Below are 13,860 nucleotides of genomic sequence, written 5' to 3'. Positions count from 1 at the left end.
CATTTGAGCACGCCCTGTTCACACCTCTATATGTGACTGTGACCATGTTTCTGCCAAAATTTCCATAAGCCATGCTCATGTTCCATTTGTGCAACTTTCCTGGTTTGATTTGTGCAAATCCTTTATTTTCCCTGTAGACTGAATCATCCCTGCTTTAGTTTATGGAGGGAGTCTGTGCAAATGGCCGGTTCAGTTGCTGCTCAGTTTGCCCAGTTTTCTTGTTCAGGCCGAGCGAGCAGATATGGCTAAAGAGCACAGGAGTGAAGCATAAATGGAGTGGTGAGCTGATGTCTGGCGAAATCTGGTGGTCCTGAACATTGTGTGCTCAAATGTGTGTCTGGTGCATTGACCTCCTGCTTCTCGTGGAACAAGTTTGATCTGGGGGGTGGTTGACCTGGGAAGGTGGTGCATGAAGCCTTTTGGGCTGTGATGGCCACTCACAGGGTGACACCCCATATGGCAGCATGCGAGAACAGCTGGGTCTTGGAGCTGGCCGGAACGGAGGTGACAGTGGACTTGGTCTTCAGTGCTGCCCAGGACTGTGGAACTCACTGGAAACAGTGGCCAGAGTCCTATCAAATTTAAATAGCCCCCAGCTGGCAAACACTTCAAGGGTTTCCTGTTACTTATCCAATAAAGTAACAGTGAATAAATGATTGCTTTCTAGAATTATTGGAAAACTCAAGTACCAGGTAGGTCTTGTTCATACCTATCTATTGTGGTACATGAAAAATGAAATAAATGAATATTGTTATTCATACTAGACACAATATCATTGCATTGTATGTATATTTAGTCTGAAACTGATTTAAAGCTTGGAGAATGATTTGGAGATTATTCTGCTGATATTTACATAGAAAAGCAGATCTCAGAGCATCCAGGATTTAGGCAAGGGCCCTGAGTGAACTTATTTAACCTGGCAATGGAAGGGAACATTTTTTTTCCTGGCATGCCGGCATTGTATGTTCTCTGCAATGGAAGTGACTGGGGCACTGAGCATTTTGCCAATCCTGGGTTTGTAGCAAATGCTGCAAAAGCATAAGGTGAGCCTTGAAGGTGCTTGAAATGTGTTTATTAAAAACATTCTGGAAAGTTCAGTAGGCAAGAAGCATGAAATGATCATTTCCTGCAAAGAAGAATTGTATTATACTCGGAAATGTATCAGACACACAAACTTTCTGGAGTGCTTCAAATAAACAGCAGTTTAAATACCTTTTGAAATTCATAGCACTTGGCCGCTTCTGAAATTGGTGCTATCCTCCTTTTTTCTTGGTCCAACAAACAACTAGCTATGTCACCTTCCAGAACTGGTCCACCTTCCTTGGTCCAGAATATGTTTGGATTCTGCTCATCGTCTAAACAGATGACTAAAATATTTTAGGGAGGAATCCTATGGCCCCAATATAGTGCCTGAGGATCAGAAAAAAAGTTCAGATTCTCAGATGGGGTTGGAGACAGATGGGCATTGGAGTTCTACCACTTTGCCCCTCACTGCCTGCAGGCAGAACTTGGCTGCTTTCTGACACTGGGATAGTGATCTCAAGGAGGGAAAATGGGAAGGTAAAAATTGCACGCACCAGTCCTCCTGGCCTTCACTGGATGACTTTTCATTCTCCGAGTCTGGGGGCTTACAGCCATTGCCATAGGATGGTGTCCTTGGTATTTCTTTCTGAATTCTAAGTGGAAGCAAACCCTGTGGAAACACTTCAGAGGAACAATATCGCATGAGAAGTAATGTGGCATGAGCCAAACATCCTACCTGCAGTTTTCAGTCTGGATGGCCCCAGGACAAGCCCCAAACATGTTGCTGCTTCAGGCAAAGGGCCGCATGAACCCCTCTCCCCTGTTCCACATTACTGAAGCTGACCGGACTACTGGTGGATGCTTGCTTTGATACTGGGGATGAGATAACATCCTGTACCCACACCTAAGGGCAGCAGGACAGTTGAGGGGATTAGGGCAGGACAGGGGGCATGCTCAGCTCTGCCCTCCACCAGGGGAAGTGGCCAGGGGTCCTGAAGGAAAGGCCGGGGGAGTCTGGTTGCTGCCCCACCGTGCCTGCTGCCTGCTGCAGCTGCTTCGCTCTGCCCTGGACGTCCCAGTTGTATGAGTCTCTAGCTCATGACTTGATGCTGCAGCCATCAAGTGACAAGTTGTCCTCTGCAAACCAGCTCCCTCTGGTGCTGCCTGTACTTACCTCGCCTGCCCAATGCTAAGTAGAAGTTTGGATCATCTCTGAATTCATGGCATGGAATGATAAGTGCATGCTCAGAGTTCTGCTAAGCTGCAGGAATTCCTGTATAAAGTCAGGGAAAAGCAACTTAGAATTGATCCTGCTGCATTCATTCCAGTTGATGGGTTCACATCTAATATCATCACTTTCAGACTTTAATAGGTTCTGCTTGAGCCCATAAAAGACCTAGTTTACACATAATAAGAGCTCTTTGTTTTGAAAAGCAATGAACTGTCATGCAGGAGGCAAGAGACAAGCCCACAACTTCTGCATTTACTGCACAACCCTTCATGGGGTGTAGAATATGACATCCAAGCTCAAACTGATAGGTTGTTTCAGAGCTAGCGACTAGCCTATGACTTGTTGCTGGGTTAAATGCTAGTTAGGGCATCATGCTCTACAGGTGCTGGTTAGGCATCATGCTCTGTTGTGAAGGAGCTGATTGTGGGTTGTGGAGTAGCCACAGCAGAACTCGCCATGTTGCCAGCAACAGCCCTGCTCACTCCACCACTGTTTAAACCAATGGGTTGTTGTTACATGAGAGCAGGTCCAAACAGTAAATTTGTTAGTGTTTGGACTTGCATGGCATCATGTAATCCGGCATCCAAGATATTTCCCCTGCTGCTGTTTGTGATGTATATCCTGTCCAATAGTTGTATATGAAATGTTACAAGTTAATTGGGCCATTTTTAATACTTATGACTCACTTTTCTATTGCAGACACTCAAAGAAATTTAGATCATATTACAAATACTCTGTAGCTGTGATAATAAATATTTTTAAAGGGCCTAAGTCATGTCGGAAAACATCTTTCATAAAAATGGCAATATCTGCTTTTTTTCCTGTAGATCAACATATTGAAAGGACCGCCACCGCCCTCACACACAGACACATCTTTTCGAGTGCATGCTGGGACAGGAGAGTTAAGCTTGCCTAGTGACATTGCTTGTGATTTAGACCCCAGGCCATGTCCAGTAAGAGCTTCTTTACATGCACTGTTGAGGTTTGGAGCATTGGCCAATGGCTCCTAGTAACGCAGGTTTCAGAACAATGCCATTCTCTGTAGGCCCCTTTAATTGCTTTGTTTATATCTTGGGGACCCACAAGTTCTTATGCAAAACCAGGGAGTATCATATGTCTTGTAAACTTTTAAATACCATGGTTGAATCTCTTCTTTTCTTTTTCCTTTTTAGTCATCCTGAAAAGACTTCACAGGAGAACCTAGCTGTACTATCTCACAGTCCTGGGACATTTAATGAGCTGTGCTTTATTAGTCTGTTTTTCAGCAATTAAAAGATAAACCAGAGGTTCCAAGTTAAGAAATGGTAGTTCAAATTATCTTCGTGGCGCCTCTGCTGTACATTTTCTCAAGGGAAGCAGGCCTCAGATGTGAAGCTTCAGAGCATCCTGCATGACTGAAGAACAAAAATAACAACAATAGATTGGCATGGATCAGGGCTTTGGGCAGAGCAGGGTTATGGAGAAAGACAGAAAGAGAGAGGGACGCTAGAAGGCTTGCATAACCTGCCTTGATTGGAGTCAAAAGGGCAATAAGGCTTGTTCTGTGTGGTTCTCCAGACTTTCCTCTTCTTGTTATTTCCTGTAATTTTGAGGCCTGAATAGCTGCAGGCTTTGCAAATTCTCTCTTCAGTGAGACTTGAAATAACAAAGCTGGCTCTCTTGGTTCAAGCTAATAAGATAATGGCAGGACCCACATTTTATAGCTGGAGTGATTAATAAAGAGCAAAATTGTGGTGAAGAAAAACAGCCTCCAACTCATTCTGTAAATAGCATGCCATAATCTCAGTTGGATCCTAGACTTTAGGTTTCTGTTCCAGGAACAGTCATTAAAAGGTATGGACTTGCCTTAAGCTTGTCCCTGATGAAACGCCACAAAAAGAGGAAATGCATCACTAAGAAAACCAAAACAGCAGCAGCAGCAGCAAGAGGTCACCAACTTGCATAAAATGTGTACATGCCAATTCATATGTATAAATTCAAGTTTAGAAACCATTATTATTAATTGTTGTTGCTTTGTTGTTGTTATTATTCCAAAAACTGTAGAACACAGAGGTGAGTGGGTGAGACAATTGCTCCTGAGCACCCTTTGTTTGGTAGAACTCATAAGACTCCATGGTATAGCCCAGAACCAGAAATGAGAGCAGGAAAACAGCATAGGAGAGGGCCTGAGAAAAGGTGGAGAAAAATTGGTAGCAATTGAACTTGGTGCGTGCTTATAATCAGGGATATTTATATGCCATGGAGGTGGCAAATAAACATCTCACTGCCTCTATTCAATCTTCTTTTTGCTGCCTGGTGGATCTTTTCAGGGTTGTCTGGAGCCTATGACAGGCTAGCTCCAAGGGCATCTTAGATGCATCTGAGGTCCACTGTAATAGATTTGCATGGCACTTCCAGGAAAAAAAATATCTTGCATCCACTACTACTTAGATTCTAGAGTTCTAGCAGTTAAATCAGATGAGATGCCCAGGACTCAGCCTGGTCCAGTTTTATAGGATGAGCTTCAGGTGATCCAGCTCAAGGATGTTGACAAAATGCTTGGACCAGTTTGTGCAACCACTTCTGTACAGGACCCTTGCCCATCCTGATTTATAAAAGCCAGCAAGGTTGGAACAACTGGCTGGACCAGGGAGGTGATTAATACCTCTGCAAGAGAGGGAGTGACCCCATGCTGCCAGAAAGAGGCAGCAGCGAGACCACTTCTGCAGAAATCTTCCTTTGACCTGGAAGAGTTTAATAATTTTAGGTCAGTAGCAAATGTTCCTTTCTTGGGCAACATTCTTCAGGGTGGTTCCAAACAACTCCAGCCCTCTTGGATGAGAATGATTACCTGAATTCATTTCAGTTGTGTTCAGGCCAGGTTTTGGCACAGAAACTGCTTTGGTCACCTTGTGTGAGGACCTCTGCTGAGTGGGGGGCAGTGGGAGTCTGACCCTTGTGATACTCCGGGACCTCGTAGTGACTTTCAATGCTATTAACTGTAGCATCCTTCTGGGGCAAGTCTCTGAGTGGGGAGCAGAGAAAGGGGCTTATGATGTTACAGTCAATTTTTCTGCTTCAATATGGAGGGTCCCTGGGGAATATTTTTCAGGACCATGGATTCGCCAGCACATCCTTAAGGATTTGTTCTGTCCTTCATGCTATTTAACATTTACATGAACTGCTGGGTGGACATATCTGGAGTTTTGCAGTGTGTTGCCACCAGTAACTTAATGGCATGAAGCTCTATTTATCATTTTCATTTTCAACAGCTGAGGCTGTAGGCAGTGGACTGGAGGAGGGCTAGCAAACTGTAGTTCAGACCAGACAGGAATGAGGTGCTGTTAGCAGTAGTTTCTCTGCCCAGATAGAGAGTGCTCAAGTTGTTCTGCATGGGGATTCACTCCATCGGAAGAAGCAGGTTCATAGCTTGGTCTCCTTGATCCATCCTTGTCACTTCAGACTCATGTGATCTCAGTGGCACAGTGTGTGGTAAAGTGCCCAGAGAGCTTCAGCTACTGGTTGGGAAGGGAAGGGAATATAGTACATCTAATCCAAGTGCAGAAGACTGTGATTAGGGTCCTGTGTGGTTTGCTCAGTCTGCTGTACAAGTGCTCCTGATGGGCGCTGTAAGGGCCAACTTTTCCTTCTGATGGTTATCTTTAAAGTGAACTTGGATAGTCCTTCAAATAAAGGATGCCTAGAGGGTAGTCTTATGGCAGCACTTCAAAGAGAGGACTGTCCTCTGTAAGAGAGGACACTCATCCACTCAAATTAGGGCCAGACTACTGCGATAGGCAATCATGATTGCCTGCCTCATTTGCGTCCAATACAGAGATGGATTAGGTCTGAGTGACTCTAATTTTTACAAAAAAATGTTCCCACACCTGGAGAGTGTTGAATCTTTTGCGTTCTTACTTCGCTGCACTCCATCCTTGTGTTTTCCTTCTCCCTCTGCTGCCATTTCATGTGTGAGCTGGCCTTGGATTGGGGTAGAGGAAATGCTTCAAGTGACAGAGCTGAGTAAGATAAGGCCTTACCCATGCACACAATTTGGGTCATGCTTAGATCACAATTAGAACACACGTGATATGGAATGCGCTCCCCAGAGAGGTCTGCCTGGCGCCATCGTTATTTGTTTTTCGGCTCCAGGTTAAGACCTTTTTATTTCAGTAATATTTTAATAAGTTTTAATATAGTGTCCTATATGTTTTTAACTGCAGCCAGTGTGGGTCGATGATTTATTCATGTTATATTTTATTTTATTGTATTTCATTTATGTAAGTCATCCTGAGGCTTTCACAACAGGACGGCATATAAATATTTTAAATAAATAAATAAATAAATAAATAAATAAATAAATAAAATAGGCAAGTATAGGTGCCTGCCTGTATCTAGTTTGGCCCCGATCAGGATTTTGAGTTGATTCCACCCTTACTTCCCTACGCTTTTCTTTTCCACATCTAGCCCTTGAATGGAGCATGGCGACCTGCCCAACCTCCCTCACAGACAGGCTGGGCTCCTGTTATTGGAGCCCATGCTGAGCTTCCGCGCAAATACACATGTGCACACGAGGATGGGCATGGCTGACTGCCAATCAACCCATCTTTTAACTACCTCATAAACATGGACAGAATTTCCATTTCTCATGTACTGGAGAAGTTGCAACCTGCCCCCACCCCCCGAAAAATACTTGCTTCAATTGACAACCAGCCTCTGAAATGGCAATTTAGATTGGCCTCAACCTCCATTTCATGCACATGCCTCAAATACAAAACAAGGATAAACTGGCATGCTAGGGAGATTTGGTGCATCTATTATTCTTTTGATGTCTTTTGCCTTTCACACTATCTGCACTCACTAACCAAATAGCAGTTACGTGTGCAGGCCTATGCTTGTTTCAACAGAAAGAGTCCTACAACTCTCAGCATGCTGCAGCCAGCATGGCTGGCTGGGGTCTGCTGGAAGTTGTAGGAGTTTTTTCTGGAAAGACATGTGTAGAATTGCACCCTTAATAACCCTGACTTTCAGCCTCCAGGGCACTCTGTGCTTACATGTCCTCTGGATTCAGCTGATAGAATCATAGAACCGCGTAGAATCTTAGACCCATAAAGCCACTTTCTGTCCTCTGAAGCTGCCGTGGTCCCCTAACAACATGAGCTTTGCTTTCCTGAAGCTGAGACAGCAAGGCCCTGGCAGCAATCGAGGAGGAAGTACATAATGTCCAGTATGATCCACTGGACATTATTGGAATACTGGCAGGGTGGCCATCAAAGAAATAGGAAATGCATCACCAAAAAATAGGGAAGAGATGTGCAAGAAATGTGCACATGCTAATTTATTTGTATATTTTCAGATTTAGAAATTCTTATAATTTTAAAAGAGATACAGTATATCTTGCCATAGAGGAGAACACGGTGACCAGATAACCTAATAGCTGCCTGATATCCAACAATGGGCACCAGTTCTTGATGGGCATCGATGCTTATGGCTTATGAGTTTAAACGTGATTTGGACAGTGTATCCCTTTAAACAGAGAACACCTTCAAAGAGAGGATCTTCCACCGTAAAAGAGGACCTTAAGTCACCTTTTCTTTCTTCATACTTAGAGCTTAGCTTGGGGCCAGCTGGACTGAAATGGCATTGTGGTCAGGGCCTGGTGGTGGAGCCTAGTGGGAGGCCATCAGCTTGGATTAACTTCAGGGGCAGTGACCAGCACACAAGATGGCCATACGTCTAAGTCATGCAGCTACCCGTGGTTGAAAGGGGAAATCCAGATTTACTAGGCCGTTCATTGCTGCTTGTTTGGCGGCCTTAAACACAGGAAGAACCAGGGAGGAATGTGGTAGCTCATGGGTGGAGCTAGGCAAAACCTGGTGTTATGGGTATAGCCTGGGACAAAACAGTTTTATAAGAGAACAAGCTATTATGACTGGACAAATACAATCTGTCTGACAGTCCAAAGTGTTAATGTTTGCCATTCTGGGGTATTATGATCCACGGAGGGGCCTGCACACAATGATGCTCTGTAAAAACTGTGGAACAGGCCAATAATCCATAATGCGGGCATTGCACACTGTCCTTAGGTTGGAAGTTATGGAAAGCAGCCAGATTTCACACACAGGTAGAATTGGCATGGATTTCCCATCTACACTGTTCTCTTTCACTCCTCAGAAGAACACAAGAAGAAGCAAACCAACTCATGTTTCTCTTCCCAGTATCTCAGCTCCATGCCAATGTCTGGATTTAGACCTCAGAATCTTGGGGTCATTGAGGGTAGTTAGCATGAGAAAACTATAAATGTGTGTGTGTATTAGAAAAGGAAAATGTCCTGGTTTGAACTCTTGCACTCATACTTCTGCCTGTAGAGGAGTCAGCCAGGGCAATGTCAAGTGTCAGTACAAGAAACCAGAACTTCTATAAACCCGAGTTGCTTCATGTTTATAGCCTGGTAGCACCGTAAAAGGATCTAGTTACAAAGGAACCTGGGTCAGAATGTCACTGGGTAAAATGTAAATGAAACCCTAGGACCTAATCCAGGCCTATTTATATACACACGGCCAGCCGTGCTGGTGGCAACCATTTCAGACACTAGAGCTGTTGCTGTCAAGCATAGGTGGTTGGCCTGTGTGGGAAATGCCCACTCAGAAAACGGCTTTGCCCACGTGTTGACTGCTAGAGAGAAAGTACAGGCTGCAGCCAAAGCAAGTCACCTGCTGTTGCTGCAGAAGCAACCTTCTGGGTACACTGAGAGCCATTGTGGCATAGCGGCATAGTGGAGAGAGTGATGGGACTCAGGAGGTGCAGGTATAGCCCCCACTCAGCTGTTAAGTTCACCGGGTGCCTTCGGGCCAGTCACAGACTCTCAGCCTACCCTAATTCACAGGGTTGTTGTCAGCTTAAAATGGAGAGGAAGAGAACTTTGTAAGCTGCCTTGGGTTCCCTGCAGGAGGAAGAAAGGTGGGGAAGAAATCTAATGTAATGATAATGATGATAATGATAATGATGATGGGGGTGACTTCAAATGGTCTGAACAATGTAGTTTGTCTTGGCTGCTAGCAATGTTTCAAGGTTCAAATCCAAGGTTCTAGATGGTTTATAAGAAGTGGCTTCCCCTCCTTTTCTGCCTGTGTGGAGGCTAAACTCCTCCACACAGCCAGTACTCAAACAAAAGAACAACAGTTCAACAGAACTGTCTATTCAGAAGAAAGTCCCAGTGAGTTCAATGGAGCATGGTTCCAAATAAATATGCATTGGACTACAATCTTAGTGGTGTGTCATTCAAGGGCTCAAGCCACTGCCACATAAACTGCTTGATATATTTCGCCTGCGAAGAGGATGTGGGGTTGGGGAGAATGAAGTATGGCTGAATTTGAGGCAACAGGGAAGACAATTGGAATGAGAAGACTTAGTTCTTGTTCATACCTTAAACTGAAGCTCCAGAAACTGTCTTCCACCACACTCTGGTGTTCAAGGTGCCCTTCACTGCATTTTCCTTAGTTCCCTAGCAAACTCTCTTGCCTTCTAGGCTGGAATATTCTGGAGACTCTTACAAAACAGTTCAGTATTTCCAAAGGTTTGAAGCAGGGGAAATTCCTCCTCTGCACCCACACACCAGATCTGGGAGTTCCGAATTGCATGGTCTTGTTTCCAGACTGGAACAGATGCATTACAAATGTTTGATTCCATGTTTAATTCTGAATATATAAAAGGAGTAGTACAGCGTGTGCAGACTTCACATAACTGATGCTCATGTGCACCATGCAAATACTACTAACAAAGCAAAATGAAAACAAAAACAAGCCCCTAAACCAAAAATACCTCTGCAAAATACAGGCCCGATCTTGATATGATTTTTCATAGGATTGCATCAAGATGACTTTTACCCAATATGTATCTGAAGGTGCAAACACTGGTAAAACAATGCAATCTTTGATGCAATTGTGCATGTGGTATAGGATCATTCTTCTCGGATGGGTCTTTGCCAGTACCCAAGAACACATGTGCACATCATTACAACAATCCTTTAAAAAGTCTTCTGAGGCCATCTTAGGAACAATTGCACCAAGAACAATTTTCTCTAGTGGGTTTAAAAAAAGTGCACAGATGCTCACCAGTAATGCAGCCAGAGGAAAAGATAGAAAGCAATGAAGAGTTATGTCAACTGGCATATTCCAATTCCGGGACTAATTTTAGACATTCCCTTGCTAAAGGAAAATTCAGGAGGAGGAGGATGTAGAGCAGAACAAACTCCACATAGAAGAAACGACTGGAAGATGTCACCCCTAGTTCAAACACAGATGTGCATGATAGAAAGAGGGCAGTGGCAGGGAGGAATTATCAGGAATTGCTTTCTGTTTAAGACAGGCCAAGCTGCTCATAATTAGATGATTTCTCAGGTAACTGTTAGTCACTGCTTTCTCATAAATTACCAGCAGGAAAATGGTTAAAGATTTCTCACGGAGAGTGTTCTGGCAAAGAAGCCAAGAAGATTAGTCCTGTGTATGCTGTATTAGTTGAAATGTTTATCTCCTCCCCCTTCTGTCTTCCAGGTCATTTTCAAGGCCAACGTTTCTTTAGCTTCGGATGTATCTGCAGCACTGCTCTGCTGGCCGCACAGTAATTCAGACATGTTCACAGCTATATGCTTCACATATGCCAATTTTTACATAACCAGAGGTTTAGCAAGCTCCCCCATCTGTCCTTGACATCCCCACACACAACAAGCCCACTAATTTGCCCATGAGGAAGATCAAGCCAAAGAAAACTCTTTGCTTTTTAGCTGTCCCAAATGTGCTGCTTGGTTGCTATCTCAAACTTATGAAATGGTTACAAATGCATTCATACAGATGCAAAGGCATCTAAGGAACTCTCTGCCATTCACTTGGCAGCCTTGGGAAACTTGCGCCTGGATAAGTTCACTGTCTATCAAACAGAAATAACATCAACCATTCCCACTGGTCTGTATCTGGATGAATGAAATGGATCCCTCTTATTTGGGGGATAAACCTGTAACACGTGTGTGCTAAATCAGTTGTCCCCATTTAGCTTTCTAAAGAGATTCCAGGTGTGCCATTTAGAAGTATTGCTACAATGAAGTTACCATTCTTCAGCTTCCTTCCTTCCTCCCCCCCCCCCCATCTCGACAGCATGGATCCTCCGCCTTTCTGAATTTGGAATTTTAAGGAATTTGAGAAACTGCTGAGTGAACTGCCACAAAGTTGCCCCTGTGGAAGGTGTGGCTGGTCATCTAATGGCTACGGTGGGAGGCTGGTGAGTCAACAGGATGGTAAAGAGTCGTTGGCAATTGAAGGTCTCAGTGCAGGGAGGGTAGGGAAACAGCAAAGCAATGGGGTAGAGAAAGAACCAAGGTAGAGGCTGAGGTCAGGGAGAAAGAGGGATTGGAAGAGAAGGGGGAAACTGCAAGGCAAAGGGGCGGACGGGACAGAAGAGAAAGATCAAGGCTGGAGAGGGAGCAAAAGAAGGTTGCCCTCACATTTTCCTGAGATGTTTATTTTAAAACATTTTTTGAAAAGCACAGGGAGTGGAGAGCTCTGTGGGCAACACAGGAGGGGATCCCTGCTCGAGAATTAGGAACATAAGAAGAGCCAAGCTGGATCAGAATAAAGGCCATCCTAGTATAGGACTCTGCTCCCATGGTAACCAGCCAAATGCACTCGTACCCTCCTGCGTGTGCGCTCCAGCAAAAAGCACGGGGAGGCATATTGCCTCTGAAACTAGAGGTAATGTTCAGCCAAGACAAGTAGTGGCTATAAACAGGAGGGCGACCGATTATGCATTGCCTCCCCTCAGAGAAGAACTAAAGAGGACACCAGTTAGCATCTATTTTCTTATGCAAGTTTAAATATAGGTGCAACATTAGAAATAGTTATTATAATCTAAACAAAAATACAGTAATCTCACCATATTGGGAAGAGCAGGGCCAGCCAGCCTGTGCACCTGAACTTGCTGAGGGTCCACTTCAAGGCCCCTCCTGCTCTCCCTCCTTGTGGACCTTTATTTTAAACCAGACTTGGACTGGGCACCAAGTAGAGGGCATGTTCAAATAGAGGACTGTCCTCCCCATGGTCACCAGAAGAGAGGACTGAGCTATGTAAATTATGACAGCTGGCCTTCCTAATTGATAGCCTTCTCAAATTCATCTAATTCCCTTTTAAAGCCATCCCAGTTGGTGGCCATCACTGTAACCTGTGCCAGCAAATTCCACCGTTTAACTGTGTGCTGTATTAGGAGTGATATATGAGTGTGGAAGTAGTAAATAAATCTTCAGAGCACATGCCTATAAAAGCACACACACAAGAGCACTTCTGTGGAGCTGAAGGTATCATTTCATTATCAGACTTCGGGTGTTTCTAGATTGCTCTTTCCTTGTGCTTCCAACCTCAAAAAGCATCGTGCAGCTATTCTGTATTTCATCCTTGGCAGATTTTTTTTTTTTTTTTGTAAGAGTAGGTGGGGAGAGAACATGGGACAGCTGTAAAGGCAGGACAATGTTGTCCCGGCCTCAGTAAAATTCCACGAATGAGGCAGGGCGATTGCACAATGAAAGCCTTGTCTAGAATCACCCTTAGTTTGGTGAATTGTTTTGCAATAACTTATTATGTCTTCTAAGTGTATTTTTAACCAGAGAAGTGCACACATCAACTTTGCTTTTCAAATCAGCAAATGGCTAGCTATTGCCAAGAAAATAAACCCAGGGAAAAGAAGCGAGCAGGGAAGAGCAACGTGTAACGGAGGCAGGGAGGTCTCAGGCAGCGATCCGTGGCATGAGAATGTGGGCGTTACAGTCAAGTACACAAGAGCGCCCCTCCCTGTATTCACTTCTGACATGTAGGTGTGGGTGGTTCCACAAAGCATTTTATGCAGGTACAAGAGCTGCATAAATCCTCAGTGATGACGACTGGGGGACTTTCCTCTGTGTGTGTGTGTGTGTGTGTGTGTGTGTGTGTAAGTTGGCAAAATTCCTTCTCTGAGTGAAATGTTCTTGAAAGAGTCCTTTTTTTGGTTCTTGTACAAGTAAAATGGCACGCAAATTACACAAACTCCTGCCTCAGTCATAACAAAAAGAAGTCCATGTTCCAGAATACCCAGGAGTGGCAAGTGGCAGCAAAGGGAGAAGTATGCAATGCTCTTTTGCAAAGGAGAACAGGTCGAATGGCCAACTTGACATCCCAGTTACGTGTCTGGAGGTGGGGAGGCCTAAATCTGAGTGTTCACATCTAAGCAGTACCATAACAAAAGACCAAAGACGAAGCTGATCCATAGCATGCCACTGCACCTCTGGAGATTTGATGGGAGAATGTGTGCGTGTGTGTGTGTGGGAGGGAGGGAGAGAGAGAGAGAGAGAGAGAAAGAGAGGTCTGAATGGTTTTAGGGATTTAAACATGGACACAGAAGCTCTGCTTTGCTTCCCAATTTCATATGCATGCAAGCTAAATATAGTGATTTCCTGTGGGAGGGAAAGGTACCCTGCATATCTGGAGCACTTTCTCCTCTCTCCCACTAGCTCATGGGTTCAAAGAAAGGCAATTCCAGGGAAAGGATGATATTGCAAAGAGGCTCCAGAGCAGTGGTGCAGAGCCTCCAGTGTGTGGAGACGGTGTGCG

This window comes from Varanus komodoensis, unplaced genomic scaffold (assembly GCF_004798865.1).
Source record: "Varanus komodoensis strain SLA01 unplaced genomic scaffold, ASM479886v1 scaffold32, whole genome shotgun sequence".
Lineage (NCBI taxonomy): Eukaryota > Metazoa > Chordata > Lepidosauria > Squamata > Varanidae > Varanus > Varanus komodoensis.
Note: the sequence above shows the minus strand (reverse complement) of the source record.